At 39.4% G+C, this 13,810-nt stretch overlaps 1 non-coding gene across 1 annotated transcript; it reads right to left on the minus strand.

Annotated features, from left to right (window-relative positions):
* Positions 1-4,499: 4,499 nt before the first annotated feature.
* LOC148574006 (small nucleolar RNA R71) lies at positions 4,500-4,603 on the minus strand. The gene has a single exon (XR_015905706.1). It is a non-coding gene; the product is annotated as a small nucleolar RNA R71 (small nucleolar RNA).
* Between the last annotated feature and the right edge of the window lie 9,207 nt (positions 4,604-13,810).

Raw genomic sequence — 13,810 nt, forward strand, 5'->3', positions numbered from 1 at the left:
CTGTAATTTGAATATTTTACTGACTGTTGATACTCCTTCTGGTTGCTTGTTTAGCAACTTTTTATTTTGAAAAAAAACAAGTAGCTTTCAAGCTTTGGGCCTGATCCTGAAGCTTATTTATAATATTGTATTTTACATCATGCTTGTTTGCACTTGTCTTGGCATCTTTCTGGGTTTTGAGAATGCTGAAACCTTGCTGCTCGGCCTTTGAGGATTGCTTTGTACTTATTGCTAGTAGCTTGGATCCTTTGTGGATGTGTGGATCCAACTTGTGTTTCGGTTTTTTGGCTCTTACTTGTATTTATTTCTGGCCATCCATAACCGATTTCTTTACGTTGGTCCTCTTTCCAGTTATTTTTGTAGTCCTCTTTTTTGGACCTTTGTCAGGTCTATTTCAGGGACTACTTTTATAACTTGTTTGTTGTAGGAGACCGACTTCTGTATGTTGATCTCTTCTAAGTTATTTTGTAATCCTCTTTCTTGGACCTTTGTCAGGTCTCTTTCAGGGATTACTTTTATAACTTGTCCGTTGTAGGAGACCGACTTCTTTATGTCGATTTCTTCTAAGTTATTTTGTAATCCTTTTTCTTGGACCTTTGCCAGGTCTCTTTCAGGGACTACTTTTATAACTTGTCCGTTGTAGGAGACCGACTTCTTTATGTCGATCTCTTCTAAGTTATTTTGTAATCCTCTTTCTTGGACCTTTGTCAGGTCTCTTTCAGGGACTACTTTTATAACTTGTCCGTTGTAGGAGACCGACTTCTTTATGTCGATCTCTTCTAAGTTATTTTGTAATCCTCTTTCTTGGACCTTTGTCAGGTCTCTTTCAGGGACTACTTTTATAACTTGTCCGTTGTAGGTGACCGACTTCTTTATGTCGATTTCTTCTAAGTTATTTTGTAATCCTCTTTCTTGGACCTTTGTCAGGTCTCTTTCAGGGACTACTTTTACAACTTGTTTTTCGTAGGAGACCGACTTCGTCATCTCGATCTCTTCTAAGTTATAGCAATTCCTCTTTTATAGGGTTGGCCAGACCTCTTTCCAGGGATTTGCTGATAACTTGGGTTGACTTGGACCTACTTTTTAACGTCGGCCAGTCTTTAAGTTATTATTTAGTAATCCATAAGACCTCGTCAGGTTCTTTTTTCGGATCACTTTTGATAACTTCTTGCATTATTCTATGTTCATCATGCCGATTTGTAGAAGGTGGTTTCTATCTTTGTTTGGTCGATGATGCCAAGGCATCTTAGGCTAGTTTCACTAGCATTTTTCTGTTAGTTTTAGTTGTTTTATGCATTTTCTTGAGCTTAAAGTAACCAAGAATGGTTAAATGAATAACAAAGCAATGAACCATCCAAACAGTATGATTTTGATGCAAATTCCATGAGTTTTTAGTTATATTACTTGAATGCTATGAATGGAAGATTTCTCATGAAATTTTGCAAGACTTTGATGCAATTGTTTGGATGATTTCAGGGAAGAAGAGGCTAAGCAAGGAAGCAACAAAATCAATAAAGGAAGCTTGAATATCACATGTGGAGTTTAAGTTCCAGTTTAAGCCTAAACTGGAGCTTAAACGCCAGAATCATGAAGGCTAAGAAATGCTGGAATTGAAGTTTAACCTCCAGTTTAACCTTAAACTGGAGGTTAAACGCCAGAATGAAAGTCTCACCAAAGAAGTATTCCACGTTTAACCTCCAGTTTAACCTTAAACTGGAGGTTAAACGCCAGAATGATAATGCCACTCAGGAAGGAGTTCCACGTTTAACCTCCAGTTTAACCTTAAACTGGAGGTTAAACGCCAGAATGGGAAAAGCACCAGGGAGCCATTTCCACGTTTAAGCTCCAGTTTGACCTTAAACTGGAGCTTAAACGTGTTCGACCAAGTTTTCTCCTCCAGGGTTGCTCTCTCCATTTCCACGTTTAAGCTCCAGTTTGACCTCAAACTGGAGCTTAAACGTGTTCGACACCTCCAGGGCTACCCTTCTAAGCTTCCACGTTTAACCTCCAGTTTAACCTTAAACTGGAGGTTAAACGTGTTCGACCTCCAGGATGCCTCCTTCCATTTCCACGTTTAACCTCCAGTTTAACCTTAAACTAGAGGTTAAACGTGTTCGACCTCCAGGGCTGCCCTTCCTATATCCACGTTTAAGCTTCAGTTTAACCTTAAACTGAAGCTTAAACGTGTTCGACTACATGACTCTCCAGGGCTGCCTTCTTCCATTTCCACGTTTAAGCTTCAGTTTAACCTTAAACTGAAGCTTAAACGTGCTTCTACAAAAGGCCTCACTGGAAGTGTCTGGCGTTTAAGCTGCAGTTTAAGCTCAAACTGCAACTTAAACGCCACTCTTGGAAAAGGTTTCTGGACCAAAAATATTGTGGTTTAAGTTAGTATTTGAGCACAAACATTAACTTAAACTTATTCTGGTATGAAACCCAATTGAATATCATGGTTTATGGGATTGGGCCTGAAGGATTGATGAGTCTGAAATTTCAATTTATTGAGTCATGTGCCATTATTTGATTATCACTAAGTTGGCTCAATGAATGTTACAGAATTTGGATCAGCAGCCTCATCAAGATTATGGATCATAAACCCAAGGCAAAAGGAAAGCAGGGAGAGGCCTCGAAGCCCAAGAAACACAACAGAAGCTCAATATAGAAAGTGTATAAATAGGATAGAATTGAAGTTAGAAGGAACTTTTACTTTTTCATTTTTAGCTAGTTTTCATATCTTTGTAGTTGAATTCAGAGCTATGACTCACTAAACCCCTTTCATTGGGTTAGGGAGCTCTATTGTAATTCAATGAATCAATAATAGTTTATCTTCTTCTTCAATCTTTTCTCTTGAATTTTGTTAGAAAGCTTCTTGTTCTAATTCCATTGGGTAGTTGTCTTGGGAAAGAAACTACCCATAATTGGAATCCTTCGGAACCTTGGGAAAGGAATGGAGGATTCATGCTAGAGAAGCTTTCTCACAGTGAATTGGATTGGGGTTTGGATGGATATTGTGACATGTAATCCTACCAAATTGTGGTTCATGAAACTGTGTGGTATAATCAGTGATCGAGCATCATCTCTTCTTATGAACATTTAAACCAAGGGATTGGGAATTTGTTTGTTTTTAGAGAGAATTGGTGAGCCAAGGGATTGGGATCCAATCATATAAGATTGCCAAGCAAAATTCAATGAACGCATTGGTTGAGGAAGAGATAAACATGTTTTGATTCGGAGATCTCAATATCTCCTATAACCCAATGAATTCCCCATTTCTGATTTCCACTTTCTCTTTACATTCTGCAACTCAATTCATGCAATCACCCCCATTCCCTTTTAATTTCAGCAATTTACATTCTGCTCTTTAATTCATGCAATTTAAGATTCCGCCATTTCAATTTCTTGTCATTTACTTTTCCCGCCAATTTTACATTCCGCAATTCTCATCTAAATCTTGATTCCGCTCAACTAGAACACACTTCTAATCTGAATTGCTCACTCAACCAATCCTTGTGGGATTCGACCTCACTCTATTGTGAGTTTTTACTTGACGATAACCGGTGCACTTGCCGGAAGGAATTTTGCCGATCGTGCAATTTCCTAATCGTAGCATAACAAGTTTATGCGCATCAAGTTTATGGCGCCGTTGCCGGGGATTGGTTTTCGATTGACAATTCTCCAATTGGAAGTTAACTAGATTGAGCATTTTTTTTGTGTTTTGATTAATTCAGTACAAGTTACTTGTTGAATTTTAATTTCTGCACTCTGTTACATGCTTTCTTTCTTTATGCCTTTAAATTCAAGCAACTAACTCACTGACTCACTAACTGTTTGAATTAATTCCTCAATTGCTCTAACCATACTCTTCCATTAACCAAGAGTATTTCACTTGTTTGTTGCCTGTGCTGTGTTCTTGTATGACAGGTAGGAGAGGAGAGACATCAACTCCTCCATATACCGAACCAGAGAGGACCCTTCATAGACTTAGAAGGGAAGCAAGAGGGAAGAGAGTACTGGGAGAAGAAGAATCTGAAGGAGAATCTGAGGACAATTTTGAGGAAGCTCTAGATCTCAACATGGATAGAGAAGTTCACAACCATGAGAGAGCTGATGGAAACAATGCCATTCCTGAGAGGAGGGTTCTTAGTTCATACATAAACCCAACCTCTGGGAATTGTGGTAGCAGCATTCAGAAACCACCCATTCAGGCCAACAATTTTGAACTCAAACCACAGCTAATATCACTTGTGGAGAATCATTGTTCATTTGGTGGGAGTGCTAATGAAGATCCCAACCAACATCTCACAAAATTCCTGAGAATTTGTGGCACTGTGAAGTCCAATGGAGTCCAGGAAGATGCCTATAAACTGCTTTTGTTCCCATTTTCACTTAGGGACAAAGCAGCTAAGTGGCTGGAATCATTCCCAAGGGGGAGTCTAACAACATGGGATGAGGTGGAAAGCAAGTTTCTGGCACGTTTCTACCCCCCACAAAAGGTCAATAGGCTTCGATCTGAGGTTCAGACTTTTAGACAACAAGATGGTGAAACTCTCTACGAGGCATGGGAGAGATTCAAGGATTTGACAAGGAAATGCCCACCGGACATGTTCCATGACTGGGTGCAATTGCATATTTTCTATGATGGACTCTCTTATGAATCAAGGAAGGCTGTAGACCATTCATCAGGAGGTTCATTGAACAGGAAAAAGACTGTGGAAGAAGCCATTGAAGTGATTGAGACAGTGGCTGAGAATGAGTACTACTATGCATCAGAGAGGCACAACACTAAGGGAGTCATGGAGCTGAACCATGTTGATACAATTCTAGCCCAAAACAAAGTGTTTGCCAAGCAACTAGCAGAGCTTACCAGGCAATTAGAAATAAAGCAAGTGGCTGCAATACACACACAAGATCAAGAGGAAGTAAGCATTGAAGGAGGTGATTGGGAAGAGGCCAACTATGTGGGAAACCAACAAAGGCAATCATATGATCCACATTCCAATACTTACAACCCAGGATGGAAAAATCACCCAAACTTTGGGTGGGGGAACCAACAAACCCAACCACAAAACCACAAACCTTACAACCACAACCAACATAACAATTCCACATACCAAAACTCCAACCAAAGATCATACCAAGCCACACAAAACACTTACTCCCAACCATCATATCATGGCCAAAATAATCAACCTACCCAACCTGATCCTAACCAACAATTTCAAGATCAATTAAACCGGATAGAAGGAATGCTTACAACCATGAGTCAAGACATAACCGAATTGAAAGCTTTTAAGGAAGAAGTAAAGTCTAACCTGCAAAACCAAGGAGCTGCCATCCAGAAGCTAGAAAATCAAATTTTGTATTTGTCTAAGCAAACCCCTGGGACGAGCGTTTCTCATGCTGCCAAGGCTATTGCAAGGGAAGAATGTAAGGCCATAACCCTCAGAAGTGGAAAGAATCTAAAGGAGATCTCAAAGGAAACCACAGAGGATGAAGCAAGGGAACATGTGAGAGACAAGGAACAAGGACAATCTTTTACACCGTCCGCAACAAAAGAAAAAGAAGTCCTGAAGCCTTATACACCTAAAGCACCATATCCTCAACGTTTGATGAAAAGTGAAAAGGATGGTCAATTCTCTAGGTTCTTGGAGATTTTCAAGAAGCTCCAAATCAACATTCCGTTTGCTGAGGCAATAGAGCAAATGCCACTCTATACAAAAATTCTTAAAAGAATTAATGACCAAGAAGAGAAGCTGGAGAAATGAGGAAACTGTGTTGTTAACTGAAGAATGCAATGCCATCATTCAGCACAAATTGCCTCAGAAATTGAAGGACCCAGGCAGTTTCCAAATCCCCTGCATCATAGGAGAAGTCATGGTGGAGAAGGCCTTGTGTGACTTAGGGGCCAGCATCAATTTGATGTCTCTAACAATGATGAGAAGAATGAAGATTGAGGAAGCCAAACCAACAAGAATGGCCCTCCAATTGGCAGATCGAACTTTTAAATTCCCTCATGGGATAGTTGAGGATTTGTTGGTGAAAGTGGGAGATTTTATATTTCCTGCTGATTTTGTGGTGTTAGATATGGAGGAAGAAGCCAAAGCTTCAATAATTCTGGGAAGACCCTTCCTGGCTACTGCTGGAGCCATCATAGATGTACAAAAGGGTGAACTCACTCTTAGACTACATGATGAGAAATTGGTGTTTAACGTATTCAAGGCAATGAGCTATCCATCAGAATCACTAAGGGAATGCATGAGGATTGATGTAGTGGACATTGCAGTACAAGAAACTTTTGAGGAAACAATAAAGGAAGTGGCAGAGGAGGAGTTCACCAAGGATATTGAAGTTAGTGACATCAAGGCTGCTGAAACAACCATGCCAAGCATGCCAGAGAGAGTGAAAGAAGAGAAGGAAGCACCAAAACCTGAGCTCAAAGCATTGCCCCCTAATCTCAAGTATGCATACTTGGGTAGTGATGAGAGTCACCCTGTTATCATTAGCTCTGCCCTGAGCCAAGAACAGGAAGAAGAATTGATCAAGGTGCTACAAACTCATCAAGATGCCATTGGATGGACCCTAGCCGATTTGAAGGGGATAAGTTCATCCATATGCATGCATAAAATCTTGTTAGAAGAGGATGCTAAACCCTCCATTCAAGCTCAGAGAAGATTGAATCCCGTCATGAAAGAAGTGGTACAAAAGGAAGTCATGAAGTTATGGCAAGCAGGGGTAATCTACCCCATTTCTGATAGCCCATGGGTTAGTCCCATCCATGTAGTTCCCAAGAAAGGTGGCATAACTGTGGTGCCAAATGAGAAGAACGAACTCATACCCACAAGAACCGTCACTGGGTGGAGGATGTGCATAGACTACAGGAAGCTCAATGAAGCCACCAGAAAGGATCATTTCCCACTCCCATTCATGGATCAGATGCTTGAAAGGCTTGCCGGACATGCTTACTATTGTTTTTTAGATGGATATTCAGGCTACAACCAAATAGTAGTTGATCCTAAAGATCAAGAGAAAACATCATTTGTTTGTCCATATGGAGTTTTTGCTTATAGACGCATGCCCTGTGGATTGTGCAATGCACCTGCCACTTTCCAAAGATGCATGCTGTCCATCTTTTCGGACATGATTGAAAAATTTATTGAGGTCTTCATGGACGATTTTTCTGTGTTTGGAGATTCTTTTCCTAGCTGCCTACACCACCTTGCCTTGGTGCTTAAGAGATGCCAAGAGACCAACCTAGTATTAAACTGGGAAAAGTGTCATTTCATGGTCACAGAAGGAATAGTCCTTGGCCACAAAATCTCTAATAGAGGCATTGAGGTGGACAGAGCTAAGGTGGAACTCATTGAAAAATTACCTCCACCAAGTAATGTCAAGGCAGTTAGGAGTTTTTTGGGACACGCTGGTTTTTACAGAAGGTTTATTAGAGACTTTTCTAAAATAGCCAAACCTTTGAGTAACTTGCTTGTCTCTGATACACCCTTTGTATTTGATAAAAATTGCATGCTAGCCTATGAACTTTTGAAGTAAAAACTTTCCTCTGCACCTATCATTGCCCCACCTGATTGGAACTTACCTTTTGAACTGATGTGTGATGCATCAGACCTTGCTATTGGGGCAGTGTTAGGACAAAGGAAAGACAATTTGGTACATGTGATTTATTATGCCAGTAAAGTCTTGAATGATAACCAAAGGAATTACACAACCACTGAAAAAGAACTCTTGGCAATAATCTTTGCATTTGACAAATTTAGATCCTATCTCATTGGATCTAAAGTCATTGTCTTCACTGATCATTCAGCTTTAAAATACTTACTTGCTAAACAAGAATCCAAACCAAGACTTATTAGATGGGTTCTTTTGTTGCAGGAATTTGACATTGAAATCAAAGACAAGAAGGGTGTAGAGAACAAGGTGGCAGACCATTTATCAAGAATACCATGTGAAGAAGGAAGCGCACAAAGCACACATATAAATGAGTGCTTTCCTGATGAACAACTCATGGTAATTCACAAAGCACCCTGGTTTGCAGACATAGCAAACTTCAAGGCCACTGGGAGTTTACCGTTGGAATTTAACAAACATCAAAGGAGGAAATTGGTAAATGATGCCAAATACTTCATCTGGGACGAACCATACTTGTTTAAAAAATGTTCCGATGGCATACTCAGAAGATGCATATCAGAGGAAGAAGGAAGGGAAGTCTTATGGGACTGCCATGGCTCCACTTATGGAGGACATTTTGCAGGAGAAAGAACAGCAGCTAAGGTGTTGCAGTGTGGTTTTTATTGGCCCACTATATTCAAAGATGCAAAGGAACTAGTGAAGCACTGCCATGAATGTCAGAAAGCGGGGAACCTGCCAAGAAGAAATGAAATGCCACAACAATTCATTCTAGAACTTGAATTGTTTGATGTATGGGGGATAGATTTCATGGGACCCTTTCCCTCCTCATACTCAAATAATTACATTCTTGTGGCAGTAGACTATGTCTCCAAATGGGTTGAAGCAATAGCAACTCCAACCAATGATAATAAGGTAGTCATGAACTTCCTCAGAAAACACATTTTTTGCCGTTTTGGGGTTCCAAGAGCAATCATCAGTGATGGAGGAAGCCACTTCTGCAACAAACCATTAGAGGCATTGCTTCTAAAATATGGAGTCAAACACAAGGTAGCCACACCATACCATCCACAGACAAGTGGGCAAGCCGAAATATCTAACAGAGAACTCAAAAGGATCCTGGAAAAGACTGTGGGAACTTCAAGGAAGGACTGGTCGATTAAGCTGGATGATGCTCTTTGGGCATATAGGACAGCTTTCAAAACACCAATTGGAATGTCTCCTTACCAACTAGTATATGGAAAAGCTTGCCATTTGCCACTGGAGTTGGAGCACAAGGCATACTGGGCCTTGAAACTTTTGAACTTGGACAACAAAGCTGCTGGAGAAAGAAGGATGTTGCAAATTCAAGAGTTGGAAGAATTCAGAGCGGAAGCTTATGAGAATGCCAAAATTTACAAGGAAAGAGCAAAGAAGAAGCATGACAGCAACATAGCCCCAAGGAAATTTGAAGAAGGACAAAAAGTATTGCTCTACAATTCTAGGCTGAAGCTATTTCCAGGGAAGCTAAAATCAAGGTGGTCTGGACCATTCCTTGTCACCAAGGTCTCCAAATATGGACAAGTAGAAATCATGGAAGAAAAGTCACAACGAACCTTCATTGTGAACGGTCAAAGACTCAAACATTACTTGGGAGATGTGGATGAGAAGGACAAAGTTAAATATCACCTCAACTGAGGAAGCTGACCGTCAAGCTAATGACGTTAAAGAAGCGCTTGTTGGGAGGCAACCCAACCTGAGGTAATACCCTTTTGCTGTTTCTTTTATTTGTTTCAATAAAAAGGGTGAAGTAGTTTCTGTGCATTGCAAAGAATTAAGTTTGGTGTTTCACACCAAACAATGAATTCGTGGATCAATAATTCAAAGGGGAATGTGTGACTCTAAGTTTGGTGTTCCACCATAAAGATCAACTGAACACAACAACCTTTGAATTATATGAGAGGAACAACCATTCTAAGCAGTCACAGAAATGCTTAAAACCCTTAGCAGCAACTTCATTCCAAAGAGAACTCAAGGATTCAAAGCACAGAGAAGTAAGTGGGAGACTAAGTTTGGTGTTCACACACCAACTTAAGACTCAGATACTTACCCACACATAGTTGAGCTAACCACTCAAGTGCTTGAGAAGCAAGCAACTTCATCACTCTTTGCAGGAAAGGAAACAAGGATTTTAAAGCATGAAGCAACATTTAGGAGAAAAAGGGAAATCAAATTGTTTCCTGGCAACAAAGAGAAAACAAGGAATTTCACAAGGTGGTATTGTTCCTTGATAATTCTTTAAAAAGGGCAAACAAAAGCATGCTTGTTCTGGTTTAAACTGTAAATGTTGAATCTTTCTGGAATGTGAAGTTTTTAGTATATTTGTCTGTTTATTGCTTTGAATAAAGTGAATGCCTAGATGTTTGGATATAACTCCACCTTCTTAAACAAATGCTTGCCATGCTTGTTCTGTTTCCGAAAATAAAAGAAAAGTTTGAACAAAAGTAACTTGGCTCAATTAGTGACAAATCAAGTAGAATTAAGTGGTGGTATGCATGCTTGATTGTTTAGTCAGATCACTGGAAATAGAGTGTAGAATTATCATTTTTATGTAGAAATTGAAAACTGTCTATGGATCTTGATGAATAAATGTCTTTGGCCATGAAAAAGAAAGAAAAGGAAGAAGAAAAAGCCACTGAAAAAGGGCAACCAAAAAAAAAAAAAAAATTTTTTTTTGAGAAAATAAGCTAGGCACCAATGGTTTGAACTTCTGAGACAAATGCCTGTGGTGTTCATGTATTAAGGATATGCTTGGATGAATAGGTTCTGAGGAGTGTTTCAACACTTGGTAACTTGGGTTAACTAACCCGGGATTATCAACCAAAAGTCCATTATCAAGAGCAACCTAAATACAAAACATTTAGTCACACAAAGAGGTGCTGGGCACCAATGTCTCAAGAAGAAATGTGAACTAAAATGACTGAAGTGGATATGTGTAGTGCACTGATAAGAAAAAGAAAATGCCAAAGGCTTGTGCAACACATGACACTAAGCAAACAAGGAGCAAAGAAGCTCTAAGAAAAAGAAAAGAAAAACAAAGAAGAAAAGTGCCAAGGACATAAGAATAACAAGAGGCCATAGCAGTGTTTGATGGATGCAAGGAAAAAGTGATAATCTTACCTGATAAGAATGAAAAAGTGATGCTGCAACTTTCTGCATAAAACCCTTCTGATGAACTTCAAATGCTTGCTAATATAGCCAATGTAATTGCTTTCTGTTTCATACTTTCTTCTCAAATAACTCAGGACTTGCTTAGGGACAAGCAAGTATTAAGTTTGGTGTTGTGATGCCAAGGCATCTTAGGCTAGTTTCACTAGCATTTTTCTGTTAGTTTTAGTTGTTTTATGCATTTTCTTGAGCTTAAAGTAACCAAGAATGGTTAAATGAATAACAAAGCAATGAACCATCCAAACAGTATGATTTTGATGCAAATTCCATGAGTTTTTAGTTATATTACTTGAATGCTATGAATGGAAGATTTCTCATGAAATTTTGCAAGACTTTGATGCAATTGTTTGGATGATTTCAGGGAAGAAGAGGCTAAGCAAGGAAGCAACAAAATCAATAAAGGAAGCTTGAATATCACATGTGGAGTTTAAGTTCCAGTTTAAGCCTAAACTGGAGCTTAAACGCCAGAATCATGAAGGCTAAGAAATGCTGGAATTGAAGTTTAACCTCCAGTTTAACCTTAAACTGGAGGTTAAACGCCAGAATGAAAGTCTCAACAAAGAAGAATTCCACGTTTAACCTCCAGTTTAACCTTAAACTGGAGGTTAAACGCCAGAATGATAATGCCACTCAGGAAGGAGTTCCACGTTTAACCTCCAGTTTAACCTTAAACTGGAGGTTAAACGCCAGAATGGGAAAAGCACCAGGGAGCCATTTCCACGTTTAAGCTCCAGTTTGACCTTAAACTGGAGCTTAAACGTGTTCGACCAAGTTTTCTCCTCCAGGGTTGCTCTCTCCATTTCCACGTTTAAGCTCCAGTTTGACCTCAAACTGGAGCTTAAACGTGTTCGACACCTCCAGGGCTACCCTTCTAAGCTTCCACGTTTAACCTCCAGTTTAACCTTAAACTGGAGGTTAAACGTGTTCGACCTCCAGGATGCCTCCTTCCATTTCCACGTTTAACCTCCAGTTTAACCTTAAACTGGAGGTTAAACGTGTTCGACCTCCAGGGCTGCCCTTCCTATATCCACGTTTAAGCTTCAGTTTAACCTTAAACTGAAGCTTAAACGTGTTCGACTACATGACTCTCCAGGGCTGCCTTCTTCCATTTCCACGTTTAAGCTTCAGTTTAACCTTAAACTGAAGCTTAAACGTGCTTCTACAAAAGGCCTCACTGGAAGTGTCTGGCGTTTAAGCTGCAGTTTAAGCTCAAACTGCAACTTAAACGCCACTCTTGGAAAAGGTTTCTGGACCAAAAATATTGTGGTTTAAGTTAGTATTTGAGCACAAACATTAACTTAAACTTATTCTGGTATGAAACCCAATTGAATATCATGGTTTATGGGATTGGGCCTGAAGGATTGATGAGTCTGAAATTTCAATTTATTGAGTCATGTGCCATTATTTGATTATCACTAAGTTGGCTCAATGAATGTTACAGAATTTGGATCAGCAGCCTCATCAAGATTATGGATCATAAACCCAAGGCAAAAGGAAAGCAGGGAGAGGCCTCAAAGCCCAAGAAACACAACAGAAGCTCAATATAGAAAGTGTATAAATAGGATAGAATTGAAGTTAGAAGGAACTTTTACTTTTTCATTTTTAGCTAGTTTTCATATCTTTGTAGTTGAATTCAGAGCTATGACTCACTAAACCCCTTTCATTGGGTTAGGGAGCTCTATTGTAATTCAATGAATCAATAATAGTTTATCTTCTTCTTCAATCTTTTCTCTTGAATTTTGTTAGAAAGCTTCTCGTTCTAATTCCATTGGGTAGTTGTCTTGGGAAAGAAACTACCCATAATTGGAATCCTTCGGAACCTTGGGAAAGGAATGGAGGATTCATGCTAGAGAAGCTTTCTCACAGTGAATTGGATTGGGGTTTGGATGGATATTGTGACATGTAATCCTACCAAATTGTGGTTCATGAAACTGTGTGGTATAATCAGTGATCGAGCATCATCTCTTCTTATGAACATTTAAACCAAGGGATTGGGAATTTGTTTGTTTTTAGAGAGAATTGGTGAGCCAAGGGATTGGGATCCAATCATATAAGATTGCCAAGCAAAATTCAATGAACGCATTGGTTGAGGAAGAAATAAACATGTTTTGATTCGGAGATCTCAATATCTCCTATAACCCAATGAATTCCCCATTTCTGATTTCCACTTTCTCTTTACATTCTGCAACTCAATTCATGCAATCACCCCCATTCCCTTTTAATTTCAGCAATTTACATTCTGCTCTTTAATTCATGCAATTTAAGATTCCGCCATTTCAATTTCTTGTCATTTACTTTTCCCGCCAATTTTACATTCCGCAATTCTCATCTAAATCTTGATTCCGCTCAACTAGAACACACTTCTAATCTGAATTGCTCACTCAACCAATCCTTGTGGGATTCGACCTCACTCTATTGTGAGTTTTTACTTGACGATAACCGGTGCACTTGCCGGAAGGAATTTTGCCGATCGTGCAATTTCCTAAATCGTAGCATAACAAGTTTATGCGCATCAGTCGACCTTTAGATGAATCGCGTTTTCATATCTATTGGTCTTTATCGTGATCGTGCAGTGAATCTATTTTTCACTTTTCTGCCGATCTGTTGCTTTATAATCGGACGATGAATGCTTCAGATTAATGCGTCTTGAAAATTTGTAGAATATCTAAAATATGTTTTATTTAAAAAAAGTGCAAATATATACATGTGGGAGTTTTTTCATCCCTTTAAGTCGGATAATTTCTGAATCTCAACTTAGTGCCTCATTAAAAAACCTTTTCAGGAAAAAGAGTGCATCCCATGATGAGATCTTTTACCTTCTCTAGCTATAGTACCTTCTTAGGTTGCAGGCGTGCCATGATCTGGGAAGCTCTCGTCCCTCGAGTTCGGACAGTCTGTAGTAGCCCTTCCCAAGTACTTCTATGACTCAGTAGGGTCCTTTCCAGTTTGCTGCCAGCTTTCCTTC

This window comes from Arachis ipaensis, chromosome B2, assembly GCF_059453495.1.
Source record: "Arachis ipaensis isolate K30076 ecotype BB chromosome B2, ASM5945349v1, whole genome shotgun sequence".
NCBI classification, from domain to species: domain Eukaryota; kingdom Viridiplantae; phylum Streptophyta; class Magnoliopsida; order Fabales; family Fabaceae; genus Arachis; species Arachis ipaensis.